The sequence below is a fragment of the Engystomops pustulosus genome, chromosome 8 (genome assembly GCF_040894005.1).
Source record: "Engystomops pustulosus chromosome 8, aEngPut4.maternal, whole genome shotgun sequence".
Taxonomy (NCBI): domain Eukaryota; kingdom Metazoa; phylum Chordata; class Amphibia; order Anura; family Leptodactylidae; genus Engystomops; species Engystomops pustulosus.
Window position 1 is genome coordinate 78,279,502 of NC_092418.1, and position 14,975 is coordinate 78,294,476.

Genomic DNA, 14,975 nt, shown 5'->3' on the forward strand with positions numbered 1-14,975 from the left:
ACTGTGACATCGCCTAATGTCAGTAGTGACGTAATTATGACGTTTTATAGAAGTATTATCGTATATTGTAATGTAAATTAGATGGCTGCTGTATAGATAAAAACCTACAGAAATAAAGATATTGTCATGAAAATATTTGTAAAAATTCATCAAATATTCTTAAAATATGATTACAAATATAAATTTTACCTTGAAACTTATATCAAGAAGAGTGTTTTTCCTGAAGTACCAGTCTAAAAAATAACATATTCCATTAGAAAAATAAATCTATATTTAAAGTGAACCAAGTAAATAGCAAATCTAAGAATAGGCTGTAGATTTAGGTTGCAGCATGTGAAGCAGTAAGAAGCAGAGTAACTTCTGTCAGGATTTCTAACAGAGACCAGGACTCTTTTAATCTCTCTAAGGAGTCCTGCCATGCACAAAATTATATAAACCTATATATGACACTGCTCAGCTTCTCTCCCTCCATTATATACTGCATTGAGACATGGTGCATAAGAGTCCATATGTTTTTATGAGTAATATTTTTCATGTAATTCTTTACATGTAGTGTATACACAGGTATTAAGAACTTAAAAAGATTAAGTTTTCTGAATTTCTCCTAAAGCCAAACTTTGCTGAGAACCTGAAGCATTAAGTTTTAAGTTGGTCCAGCACATGGGAATAAAAGAATATTCGACAGCTCAGAACAGAGTTGATGCTGAGTTCCCACGTATTTGCTGGTCTTTCAGTCGCACTCCATTGAGTGAAGGGCAGAAAGCAACGTGTTACACAGTTAATTACAGCTCAGTACATGGAAAAGTGAACCCTGAGCTTAGCCAATGTAATCCCTATAGCGGATTTCCCAAGCCGACAATGAGCAGTTCAATGTTGCTTAAGGGGCACATCCTGCTGCGTTAGTACTTGGTGAAGATAGATGCTCGTATTTTACCCCTCTAGAATTTTCTGACTCTGCTGCCGTAGGATAGCAGTAAGGAAATGTCATTCTTATTATTTGACACAAACTCCCATAGTTAGTGAAAGTCATAAATTATGCAGTTACAATGTTGCAGAGGATGACAAGCAACGTAATAGCTGTAAAATCTGAATCAGTATATGAAAAATAAAGAAAAGTTAACGTGTTTAAAAGGGACATAGCTTAGGCTACTTTTATTAGATCTACTGATTTCTAATTCATAGTGATTCTAAATTTCCTTTTTTGAATTTCAGACATAAATAGTCTGTTAATAAATTTGGAGCAGATCCCCCCCATCCACCTCCTAAAAAACAGCTTAGCAGGACATCTGACGCCAGGGTGAAAGACTGTATGCAAATGAAGGGCTCCATTAACACCTGTGGAGCCTGGAGTACCTCAAGCTAATTAGCATACAGTCCTTCATCCTGGAGGTAGATGCCCTTTAACAATGGAAAGGGATTGGCTGTCAATGTAGTTGGTGATCGGCCCACAATTAATATACACTGTGGATAACCTTTACTGCAACTGGCAGTGCAATGAAATGCAACTGACCCCTAGTTATGCAAACCTCATCAGGGTCTTTATGGGTCGCTGCTAACACTTTTTCAGCCTAGGGGACACCCCTATAAACATATTGGACTTCATTAATATCAGAAAATTATTCCCTCCTCTGGGCATAGAGTTGTAGCTGTTATGTATCCAGGTAAGGGAATGCATTATAAAGCATAATAAAATCTTGTACCGCCTTGTTTACCAAAAAAGCATCAAACATATTTAATACTCCGAGAATAAAATGCAATAATCTCTGCTCTGCAAACCATAATTGTAATTTATCAATGGAAAACACAGACAAAGACGTCAAGGATTCGGGAAGCCTTTCCGGAGGGGGAAGGGATATCATAAAATAGACATAAACATTTATGCCTGGAAAAACAATCACTAAGTATCTCATCGGTGTCTTCAGCGAGAATTGTATAGAGCGAATATAAACACATACACACATGTTTAATTCAGCTTTCCGTTCAGTTGTAAGGAAGCAGGAGAGCGGCTTGATTAAAATGTCAGTAGGAGGACACAGTTACATGCAGAGTTTATCGGGCTGGTTCTAAGCCCTGATGAAATATTCAAGATATATCCATAAGTGGAATTTAATGCAGGCGCCTCTTACAGACAATTATAAAAATGAATCTGTGTATATGGAATCTGCTTGATGTTCTTTTGAAGTTTTTTTTTTTTTACCAAGATCATAGAAACGGGAGGATAGGAATGATAGCGGCATTGTCTAAGGGAGGGCTGTGAATGCCTACTTCAGACATCTGACATGTCATCCATAATGGCAGCGTTCTGCCAGTATTTTCTGTCATGCTAATAGGCCAGAGCTCATTCTGGCTGATAGTTGGGGATTTTCTCTTAGGAGAAAATGAATATAATCAATTATGGGGAATGGAAATAATTCAATAGCCTCAGTGGAGAATTTATTATGTGGGATAAGTTACATGAAGGGTTTTGTAAGACTCTAGTTGGCTTGAATAGATAGGACCTCTAGTCTTACATGTGACATGCTAACAATCCTCTGGACAGTCTACATTGCACATCATCACTAGGTGGCTGCACATAGATACATAGAGGATATTATTTGTGATGTTAGACAGCAAAACCATATTATTTTGAAAAGCTAATAATTGTGAAACACATACTTTGGGACATGGCTAGTCAAGAAGAAAGGGATAGGAGGACAGATCTGTACATGAGGTCATCATCGATCACATTGTCAATCTTAAAGGGTTTTTTTTTAGGAATTCTGGAAAATTCATGGGGATGGGGCAGAAATGGCAAAAACAAAGGGACCTGTTTTAGCCAAATAATGACCACCTCAGAGCGGTGGACTTCACTTTCCCAGACCACAGGACAGGACGTCCCTTCCTTTGCTGTCCCAAACTTATTTTAAAAGGGTCCACTAATCCCAACTCCTGAACCACATGCACCCCCTCATGTTATGCCATTGTACATGGGCGCCTTCTAGAAGGCCACATCTGCAACCTATGTATAGTTTCAGGTATCGTTCGGTGGTTATCAACACCAGCTTAAACTATGACAGCTTTTACCTATAACATTATTTTAAATTCAGACCCAACAAGAATTAGATGACTGCATCCATATGATGAATCCTCTAATATTATAGGGGCAAAATAGATCATCTTTAAGACATGAGTTGTTCTAAGTCCGTCCTTAACTCCAGTTTCTCATGACACCAGATTCAATATCAACATATACTAATAATAGCCTTAAACTCTTACAGTTCACAGCACAACCATTGACCGGCCACTTATAGACATATCCATCTATAAGTATATTGTATATATTTGTGATAACCTGCTCTATCACAGAATTATACTATTTGTATAGTATAATTTGTATACTGAAAAGAAGCTTAACTTGTGAAACACATATATGGACAGGTTAGGAAGGACACATCAGTATCTGTCACTTTTCATGTACTGAATGCAATTTCAGCAACTAAACATCCCAAAAACTTTACCTGCATTGACATGACAATAACTGCCACAACAATAGAAACCATAGCGATTGGGGGTTAAGAATTATGTAGACTAGCAGTTTATATAGTTTATCCATTAAAGTAATTGTGTGTGTAAATGATTTTGGGATGATTTTTAATTGCTATTTATATCAGTAATAAAATTGCATTACAAACATAAAATAGAAAATGTGCTTCTATTTATATTGCAATATTGTTCTGAACCAGCTCCCAGTGGTACCCCCTCATGGGTAGTGTACGTTCTCGTCTGGGCTTTACTAATGTGTGTTCCTTCTGATAATGCAGCATATTGCACGCCTCCTGATTATGCCATGTCAGCTCTCCGGCGCTGCCTCCTTGTCATCCCACTGAATTGATGAGCAGGACTGCAGTCTTTTTGTTATCTGAAGATTCTCATCAATTCCATCACTAAACTGTCATAAAGGCTTAGAAGTTGTAACAATGTGAATATAAGGCATTATCAATTGTTTCCACTTTCTGGAGATCTTTAGTTTTAGAGGGAGCAGTCATGCAGCTAATTACTGTCACTTATCAGTTGTTGTTCTACCGTGGATCGAAAGCCAAACCAGAGCTGGGACCGGAGCCAGACCCGGACCTGACTGTCACTGCGCTACCTCATTCTAATGCGATTACAACCTTGAAAATAAAGCAAATCTCACAAAGTGTCATGTACAAGGCCTACACAATGGAAATCATGTGTATTTACAGTACTCCAAATGAACTTACTTGTAAGCTCTAGTTTATTGTCTGCCGCTACTCATCATGTATTACTATTATGTAGTAGAAAACCTTGATAAGTTTTGATATAATACAAAAAAGTGCATTTTGCTCCAGATAATCATTTATAATGTATTTTATGAGCTTTTAATATAAAAATATTATCTCTGTTAGAAGAAATTATTAAAAAAAAAGTTTCTTTGTGGTTTTGTTTCTTAAAGTTTCCATTTTGAATTAATTGATGGAGTGTTAATAAAATAAAATAAAAAGCACAAAAATAACAAATTATGTTCAAACATATTTTTCTTCCATCATGTATCTGGTCCCATTTTTCAGATATTGGTTTAATACTTTGTTGGGGGGGGGGGGGGCATTTATGAGGGTTTGATTTTCAGTTTTCTGGCTTATATGACATTAAATAATTGTGATTCCTTGCAAACTACCAGGAACTGTGTGGGCGTGAAGGGGCGGTGCTCGGTGGTGCAGTGGGCAAGTGGTGGGCTGTCTTACCCCACGCCTGCGCACTAACTGTCAGAATAGGCACAGGTTATAATGCAGTGCTACGCCAGGCAGGGCAGGGCCGGTACAGGATCTGGCACTCAGTCATGTCTTCCTCTATCTCATGCAGTCCTGTGGCTGTAAGACAACTGTCTGATGTGGCAGTCACTCTGCCAGCTCTTCTGGTTTGCTAAGGCAGCCAAAGATTTGGATTGTAGATTGAAAATTCAGCAGAGAAGACTGATTTGTGTCTTATATACTTATCAGGATCACAGACTTAGGTTCAGTAAGAGAAAATAATGGATCACACTGGATAGCCCTCTGACAGATTTCCTGTCAGAGAAGCTGAGTGAATTTAGCCACCACCACTAAGGCTGACAAAACATCTTGCATAAACGATGCCCAAATACAATATAATACTCACAAGTTAAATCCATCAATTCAGGTAACGTCTCTTCTGAACTGCTCGCCTTACATAGGTGCAGTGGAGGGGTTAAAAGAGGGAAGGGTCGTGAGTGAGGAGGAGGGATTAAGGAGAAACGACTTGTGCGGTTTGAACTGCCCTACCCTGGAACTCACTACACACTGCTGACAGTTAGAGGTCCCAGAGATGTAATTAAAAATGCCTCTTTAAGTAAATTAGAGGCGGTGACTCTCTTAGAACTTGCAGTGTTGTCTTTGAACCTAGAGGTTGCATGATTTTATGGACATACAATGGCTAAGATTTACTAAAGTCCCTGCACCAGTTTTCTTACGGATTTTCTTTCTTCCAGCTTCTTTTTAGCGCAAACTGCTTTAAGAAGTGTCAGCACCACATATGTCGCACATGACTCATTTGTCGTACTATACCCGATGCGACACATAGTTCTGCACTGAAAGGGGTGTTCTGATGCACAGTTGAAACGTGCAAAACACATCATACAGAGTCCACAGAAATGTGTTGCACACCCTATGTTAAAGGTGCACTAAAAAAAAGTGGTGCACTCTGTCGGGGCATTGCAGGGAGCACCAGGTTCATGAAGAACGTGTGCCACAATTTCTGAATCTGGCACGTACACACTGTCACTCTAGATCAGGGGTCAGGAACCTTTTTGGCTGAGAGAGCCATGAAGCCACATATTTTAAAATGTTATTCTGTAAGAGCCGTACCATATGCACATGCCCCCCAGTAGATGGGTAGTCCCAGCGTCACGGGTGCCCCTGCGATCTACGTATTGGATCGCAGGCACACCAGTGCCCCTCTCCGTGGCGGCGCCCCTTTCCAAGCTCACTCACCTCTCCACGTTCCTGCTCCCATGCTGGCACTCGCAGATTTGATGAGCCAGTGCGCTGCTGCTTGGCACTGCTTACGTCTCGGGTTCCTATGAAGACCGGCGGCTCTCAGCATTCCCTGACAGATCTTAGTGCTTCATACCTATGAGGAAGCTTTCCACAGTGTTTCTTTCCCAAGTGTTGACCTCCCGTTGTGACCCCGGACTGTTCCTTATTCTGCTCCTTCACTGACCTTGACCGTCTACCTGTCCCTGACCATGAGACTGCCTAGTGATCCTGTACCTCGACCTTGGCTGCCACCGTGGATAAGTCGCACCTGTGGAACGACCTGGTGGTACCACGCTGCACCAAGACCATCCTGCTTTGCGGCGGGCTCTGGTGAAGACTGGGTGCCACTTAGATTCCGGTCCCAGGTGTCTGCTTACATCATCATCTGCAATGGTCCAGGGGTTTCACTACACCAAATCCTGACACCCACCTCATGCCTCCCAGTAGATAGGTAGCTACAGCACATACTCCCTGTAAATAGGTAGCCACAGCACATGCTTCCCAGGAGATAGGTAGCCACATCACATACCCCTAAGTAGATAGGTAGTCACAGCAAAAAAAAAGAATATTCACTTACTCCCTGCAGCCAGCTCCTCATCACTGGTGGCGATGGCGCCTGGGTCGTACAAAGGTCGTAACATAGCTGTCTGTGTCCAGTGATCAGTTTAAGAGACACACAGCGGCTATCACTATTTATTAAAGATCTGTCTGAGAGCCAGATGCAGCCAACAAAAGAGCCATATCTGGCTCCCGAGCCATAGGTTCCCTACCCCTGCTCTAGATGATAATAGAAGGAGAACCCTTGTGAAAAGCTGGGCTTTGAGACCAGTTTTCTGAAAAATGGTATCTGTCATGTGCCACCCTTTTCAGTAAGTTGTTTACAGGGTGCCTGTGGATTAGAGACACCAAAAACTTGGCCAATTATAATGCCCAGATCCTTGGTCATTTCGACGTGTGGCTGTTGTGGTGGCGGTGGGGTGTTCGGTACAGCCAATCTGAGTACTTTTGTCTGTGCCGGTATTGTATAGTGTTGGTCTCCCAGTGATACAGTTTCCCAGTTGTGTGTTTGACCTTACTCCTGAAACACCCTCTACTAGTTGAAATTCAATACAGTAGCTTATCTTTAATCTACATTTTGGAAGTGTACACTTTATTTTATTCATAGGCTTCATTTGGCAAGTCTAAACTTGGATAATTTATAGAATGAATTTTACAAATGTACAATTCAGATAACAGATACACCATGTTCTACAAGTCTATGATTTAGATAATTCATAGGTTATGTTGCCGGCTTGGTTTTGACTTTATTCTCTTGTGTTCTCTACAGAAAAATAACTGCTTTATGTTCGTGTAAGAGTTTTAGAGAGGATGCCTTTCCTTTACATGTGCAGTAGAAGGATTTTAATTTCTTATGCACATCTTTGTGTAGCTCTGCTATTTTCTGACATTGAAGGACAGTATGGATTTTCTATTGCACATACACAGCAACAGAAGGTAAAGACAAGCAATCCCTTGTTTATTGCATTACAAAAATATACATATAATATATATATAAAAACAAAGACTGATGTTTTTGAGATAATAATGGGTCCCAGCTCTCATCTATCAGGAAGAATTCATTGTCCTCATGGGGATTTCCTTTTGCAGGACACTTTGACAGGTGTATAGCTTTTTAAAAGCCATCTATGTTGCTGCGAATTCTGGGTAAGGAATACTGCAAACACGTTTTCCAAGATGGCAAAATTATTCTACGCCAGGTCTTGCCATGTGAAAAGTTGCCGGCAGCAGCGAGTACGCCCTTTCCTGGTCGGCTAACCGTGCCCCTCCCCCTTCACTCCCCACTGAAGTGGCGCAGAGGACCTGATAAAAATATGCCCCATTAAGTCTTTTTCAAAGGGAATAGACACCCAACTATAGACAGCACTGTTTCATCATCATTTTGGTGATTTGCTGTGGTCATAGTTTAGTTAGGAATTGATTTCACATAGCACTGAAGGAATATATTTTTTACGATTCTGGAAAACATTTGTATATTCCTTACTCAGGTATGTCTAACACTTTCTGTGGATATGTCAGAAATATGTCTGCTTTGCAACTTATACCTCTGTATATGGATACAGTGGGAAATGTCTGCGCCATAAGCTGTATGGGCACATCAGGAATCTTCCAGACACAGCCTTACATTGTGTAGCAAAAGATTGGGTGGTAGGTGGATGAATGGGACGTGAGGATAGCCCTTTTTTGGGCTAATCCTCACATCCGGGCTATCTTTTAGTAAACTTTAATAAGCGGGTATGTAAAATTTTTCTAAGCGGCTACTGGGGTGTGGAGTAGCCGGACATGAGGCTACACGTTGCGGCTATTCCACATCCCAGTAGCCTCTTTTCTCCGCCTACCATTTCATCTTCGGCGAGCAGCTCCTCATAGCTGTGTGCCTTTGTCCGTTTATCCTCACGTCCCATTGATCCACCTACCACCCAATCTACTTTTATAGGTAGAATTATGGTGGTAGGTTCCCTTTAAGACTTGGTACCGGTCCTTCACCTATAGCACATGACCAGATCTGTGAATCTTTTAGCCAATGGATATAATTAATATTATTATTTCTATTCACTGATGGCAAGCAAAGGATAGGCTAGTGGTGACAAACTGAAACACCAAGCTTAATTACATAAGTGGCATAAAGTTTTATCATTTAGTAATTAAACTTTGTAACTTTGTAAAGAAATCCGCTTTTACATGAGGTATAAAATAAGGTATAGTAAGACGAGTCGTATTGCTTCCCATGCTCTGCTAAACATTATACTTCTATTAAAGAAAACATTTTATTGAGTTAAATTATTATAAAATGACTTTTATTTTCATGTAGTAAAATATTTAGTTTTATTGTCAGCGCTTTCTTTGTCTCTATGAAGAAGTTTTTTGCATTATTCTCTTAACACCCGAGTCATTCATCAGCACGTCCCATTTGCATTCAGACCAGGGTTGCAATTTTCCAACTAATTCCCAAGAGCATTACAGGCTGCAGAGTAAAATTGATATTGATGATCTCCAATTTGCAGTTTTATTTTTAATAAAAATATAATCTGGCACAAAATCTGTCTTGAAACAAGTTTTCTCAGGCACCCCTGATCTGCCCTGTGGATTGGAGAAAAATAGAGCAGACGTTCTCTGAGGATTGCTGCGCTGAGAAGATCATACCTGAGGACTTTCCTATTAATATTTAATAGTGTAAGCTTTGAATGTTTGTTGTGATAAATATTCTCATCTTAGCTCTATGTACACATCAGAAAGCTTGGGCTAAATATCCATATCTTAGAAGGGCAATGTTATGGCATCCTTCAAAATTTTGTCTGATCGTGTGTACCATAGTCTTCTGTCCTATGACCATGATTTTTTTAAAAAGAACATAAACAATATAAACTTCTATAGTTATAATTAATTGTACTTTTGGTTAATGTTTAATGTTTTTTGTTTGTCACTAGTTCTCTAGTGGGTCTGTCACAAACTAGCATTGTGATGTCACAATGGGGCATAGTGTTGTTACTGTGGGGCATTGTGATGTCAGAACAGATATTGTCACGAAGGGGCGTTGTGACCTTATATTGAAGCATTGTACAACAGGACGTTGCAATGGTGCATTTTTGCAATGACACATTTTCACAATGGGGGATAGTGATGTTAAAGTTATAAAGGTGCATTTTAATGTGATGTCACAACAGGGTACTGGAATGGTTTAACTCCTTCATGCTCTGCAGCATACATGTATGGCACAGAGGTTCAGAGGCTGTATAATGAGGGCTCACAGGGTGAGCCCCCTTCCTACAGTGGTGGGATTTGCTGTATATAGCAGCAAACACCCAACGCTAATACCTGTAAACAGTGCTAGCATTAACTAGTATAACTCTTCTGATACTGCCAGCGGAGTTGCCAGCAGCATTTAAGAGACAGTGGTGCATGGGCACTGCCATCTTTGTTTCGATTGTAGCTCCTTGGGAACGCATCGGGGAGCCATGATCAGTTGCCTTGACAGCCTCAGGTCTACTTCCGTCCCGGGGCTGCATGGCTGTTGAAGATTCATTACAATGAACCAGTAGCTCATTGTAATGAATACTATGTAAACGTGCCATATACTGAAATGCAGTAGTATTGCAGTATATGGTAGGAACAATCAGACCATTTAGGGTTAAAGTACCTTAGAGGGTCTAAAAAATAGTATGTCCAAAACACTACTTTTACACCATTTTACATCAGATAGAAAAATGAAATAAAAAGTGATCAAAAGGTCGCACACACCTCAAAAAGGTAGGATGAAAAACGTCAGGTCATTTAGCAAATATTGACACCTAACACAGCTCCGTACACCGAAGTATGAAAAAGTTATTAGCGTCATTAGTTGGCTAAACAAATTTAATTTTTTTTCATATGCATTCGTTTAGTTTGTGAAAATGTATTACGGTCTATGTATAACATAATAAATCCTTCATAAATTTGATATCACCGTGATCGTACCGAACCAAAGAACAAAGTAGATGTATCATTTGGAGTGCACAATGAAAGTGGTAAAAACTGAGTCCACAAGAACGTGACGCAAATGTGTTTTTCTGCCAATTTTACCACATTTGGAATTTTTTTCCAACTTCCCAGTACACGACATGGAGTAGTAAGCTCACTGAGAAGTAATATTCGTTACATAGAAAATAAGCCTCCAGCTCTGTACACGGAAAAATTAAAAAGTGATGGTGGAAAGCAAAAATGAATGAAAAAACCCTGCGTCCTTAAGGGGTTAATAAGAAATTACTTTACTTCACCAACCTTGGGATCACATAAGTGGCCACCCCTTTTGATATGTGCTGTCTTGTCTCTAATACAAACCAGGGGAGATATTGTATCAGCTTACCGTTTTACATATTTGCGCCTGGGAAGTTTTTTTAATTTTAATTCACTACTAATGAAATCATAGTGTAAATAATAGGTATACTCGAAGTATGAACACTTATGGGAAATAGATATTTGTTGCTTTGTCCTTCATATCTTCAGACACGAAATCTAATACAGCAATTCCAACTTACGGTAGTTTTTTCTTTATATGCTGGTTTCTACTTGTTTTGTTGGGTTTATAGTTGTCTGATTCCCAGCCCTATAAAACCCCTACATTCGCATGGTCCAGCTGCTGTGAGGGTAATCCTCTTAGTTTAGTGCAGCACATCAGTGATATTTTATTTGTCCTCCGGCAGATGTAACGGCAGAGGCTGATAGGGACGCGTCAGCCTTCCATTCCCATACACTGAAGCAGGCTGTTCTGCTCCGGGATATAGTACCTTGTTATAGTCTCTCTTTAGTTGGATTTTATATGAATTGAATTATGTTGCCAAGTAGATATTACGAGCTACGTGTGATTAAAATTCCAAAGCTGTCTTTCATCTGCAGCTCCCTAAGTAAGAGTGAGGTATGTCAGCTCTCATTGCAGGTGAATTCCTTTGAAATCTCATTTAATTCTTGTTATGGATCTTGTGTTTTGAGTATAATTTATTTTTTAATAGCTTATGTAATTGCATTTTGGGACCAGGGGTATTCATCATGAGAAAAAGCCTTTCCATTATCCTGTGCAGCACACATAAATAATAAAAACCATTACGGTAACCCGCAGTATTCTTACAGTGTTGCTTCATTATTTCACTTTATTTAAGTATTAACAGAAATGAGATTTGGAATAATAGCATGCTTTCATTTGCTTTTGTTTCACTTTTTTTTGTGACTCGCTCTAATTGAGTTTGTTTTGCTACAGTGGTGAACCAAAGTTTTGAGTCTCAATAGAAATGAATAGATTCCGGGCTAGAAGTTTACAAGATATGTTGGTGGTCGCTAGTCAAGTATGGGCTGAATTGTGGTTTTGTAACATGGTCTTAAATATGAGATCACTGGGGACCTGACTCTTTGCGCAGCTCTTTGAATAGGCCATGGCATTAGGAAAAGTTTTGTGATCTTTTTACTAGACACAGGTCTATGCATTGCATATGGTCTCTGCTTGGTATGTCAAGTCAATCCCAAGTCAATTTGAATTGGGCTAAGTCAAGGGTGTCAAACTTGTTATCATGTCCCTGCTTGGGGAACATCTGATACAGCCTTATGCCGCTCCACTGCAGGAACATTGTCTTGAAGAACATCTACCACCAGGATTAAGGATTGTAAACCAAACACACTGGCATACTGGTGTGTGCCCCCTCTGGAAGAATCTGGTGTTCTTTAAACCTCCTATGTTTTTAAGAAAATTGAATATTGAAATTTAAAATGTGAAAAAATATGCAAATGAGCCTGAGTGACTCCAGGCTCCATTAGCACCTAGAGACCCTCATGCTCATTTGCATAATTGTAAATTCATTTTTTTTAAACCAGGGCAAAAGAAGCTAAAACAAGAGCAGAAGGGCATTCATCAGTATGTCAGCGTTCTTGGTTTATAATTCACATCAAGAAAAATTTGTTACATTGTTCAACTAGCCCAACAAATATATGCCTACCCCCTCCCGGCCAGGTACACCCACCATCTCCCTATTACACTCCAATGCCACATAATGCCAAGGTAACTGCCACGAGGTGCCAGAATGCTGTCTTTTCCCACTAGCACTAGTAAAGGTGAGGGCATAAGATGCATTATGTACTCTACTTCCCTCTAACAGGTCAGTAGGCGATATGGCAAGTGCATTTCACACCTAATGTGAACTCCAATATATTGAGGCCTTTCTCATGGGCTTCATAACATAAAGCAAGAGCCTGATTCCACCCAAGGACCTTGAGTTTATTCCATGTGGACTAATCTGTCGCATAGCCATGTTATCATTGGACATGATGCTACTGGCTCCTAAGTATCATAGTAGATAAGGTTGAAAAAAGACTCAGGTCCATTAAGTCCATTCTGTAGAACGCCATCCAGGCCTCTCTTGAACATGTACGTGTACATGTTTGCCATAACAACCTCTTACGGCAGAAGGTTCCATAGTCTCACTGCTCTTACAGTCAAGGTATGCTATGGCAATGGTAGAACTGCCTTTCCTCTAGGCCTAGAGGATGCCCCCTTGTCCTGGTCACAGGCCTAGGTATAAAAAGATCTTTGGAGAGATCCTTGTACTGCCTGTTCATATATTTGTACATTGTAATGTGGTCTCCCCTTAGCTGTCTTTTTTCTTAGCTGAATAATTACAAGTTTGTGGGCTCTTAAGCTAGCCAGTTGTCAGGGATGCCATAAGTTGGACCTTTAATGATCGAATATTGATGATCTTATAGTTCTGAAAAAAAAATTAATTTAGAGGAAAATAAATAAGATATTATATATGGAATACAATTAATGTAGAGTTAAATGTTTGTCCCAGATGTTCCTGCTCTCTGTTTTTGACCAGCAAACCCCATTACTTTTGTATACTTTTAAATGATAACCTCGTGAATAAATCCTAACATAACTGAAGAACATGGCACAAGAAGCCTCATGCCTCAGTAATGTTCTTTCTAGATGCTTAATTCATGCTGCTATAGTACATTCCGTAATAGATGTAAAAACTCTCCACTTGACATATTAATGTTGTATTGAAACTTCTTTTCCTGCTGATGAGTCTACTGTGACACTTTGTCTGTTAAGGAAACAATTTAAAGGAATGAAAAGAAAAGATGCAAAAAAAGTATTTTTTGAAATGTATATAATAAGTCATATGTCTGTTCTTAAACAGGATCTGTCACTCTTCTACGTGTCTGTTTTAGGAAATAATTGTATTCCCCACACACTAATTCTGGAGCCTATTTTCTTTGAATGATTTGCTCTGGTGTTAGTCTGTTATCTCTCTAAGGAATGTAGGAATAAATTGCCGATGAGTGTTATACTAGGCTTGTCCCTAAAGTCTCATACAGTCCAGTCACTGCTGACCATGTAAGACAATGGGGCTTATTTACTAAGGGTTCCCGGACGCACTTTTGTCTGATTTTCCGACGTTTTCAGGGATTGCACAGCTGTGACAGGTATTTAAGAGGGGATTGTCGCTCATTTGCGCTGGTTTTCATGTGACAGAAATGGGGGGGGGCACGCTGTCGGACAATCCAACCGATTCTGACTTAGCGCGGGATTTCACTTTCAAGATCCCAAGATCAAGCACATGCATCAGGAAGAAAAAGGTGAACTCCAGCGGACCTGAGCCGGGAAGCGAGACATGCAGGATATTGGGAGCACAATCTTATCGTCGGACAATGCACTTTGTGAACTCCGCAGGACGGGGTAAGTAAATGTGCCCCAGTGTAGGGACACACACATTTGACTGTGGAATAGGAATACCCAGTTGACTATTTATTTGTAACTGTTCAGAAGGGGCCATTCAATGTAGATTTGTCATAAAATATTGTTTTATTGAAAATAAAAATACTAAATACTAAAAATACTGGAAGCTTTATTGTTATAATCTCCTCCTATACCATGCATAATAATGTGATCATTGGAAGAAATGTCTATGGGAGTCCTGAAAGTTGCCAAGCACATAAAGAATACCCAAGTGTTGTGCTTTCCCATTTCCAACACTCCCATTATATTAAAAGAGCAGCAGGACGTATATACAACCTGTCATTACATCATTCAGTTAAAATGAGATTTCGATTTTCATGATCATTGAGGTCACAGCGATCCCACTGCTACCTACATTATGTGGTTGTGTCTTCATGATAGCTTTATCTCCTTGCTGCTGATACTATTTACAATTATCCTGACACTACCCTATTTTTAGAGTCTGACATCTTCACTAAATGTGGTTATATTGTTGAAACTTTAGCATATCCTGGTTATTTTGAGATCGTTTTTTTAATTACACATTATACTTTTAGATAGTTGAACAATTTGTGTGATATGTCTGGCATTTATTCATGAAACAGAAATTTGGCAAAAAAGAATTTTCG

At 39.6% G+C, this 14,975-nt stretch overlaps 1 protein-coding gene across 1 annotated transcript in view; it reads left to right on the forward strand.

Moving 5' to 3' along the window:
* The window catches only part of SPAG16 (sperm associated antigen 16), a 666,704-nt gene that overhangs the window by 560,993 nt on the left and 90,736 nt on the right, over positions 1-14,975 (forward strand). The window lies entirely within an intron of this gene.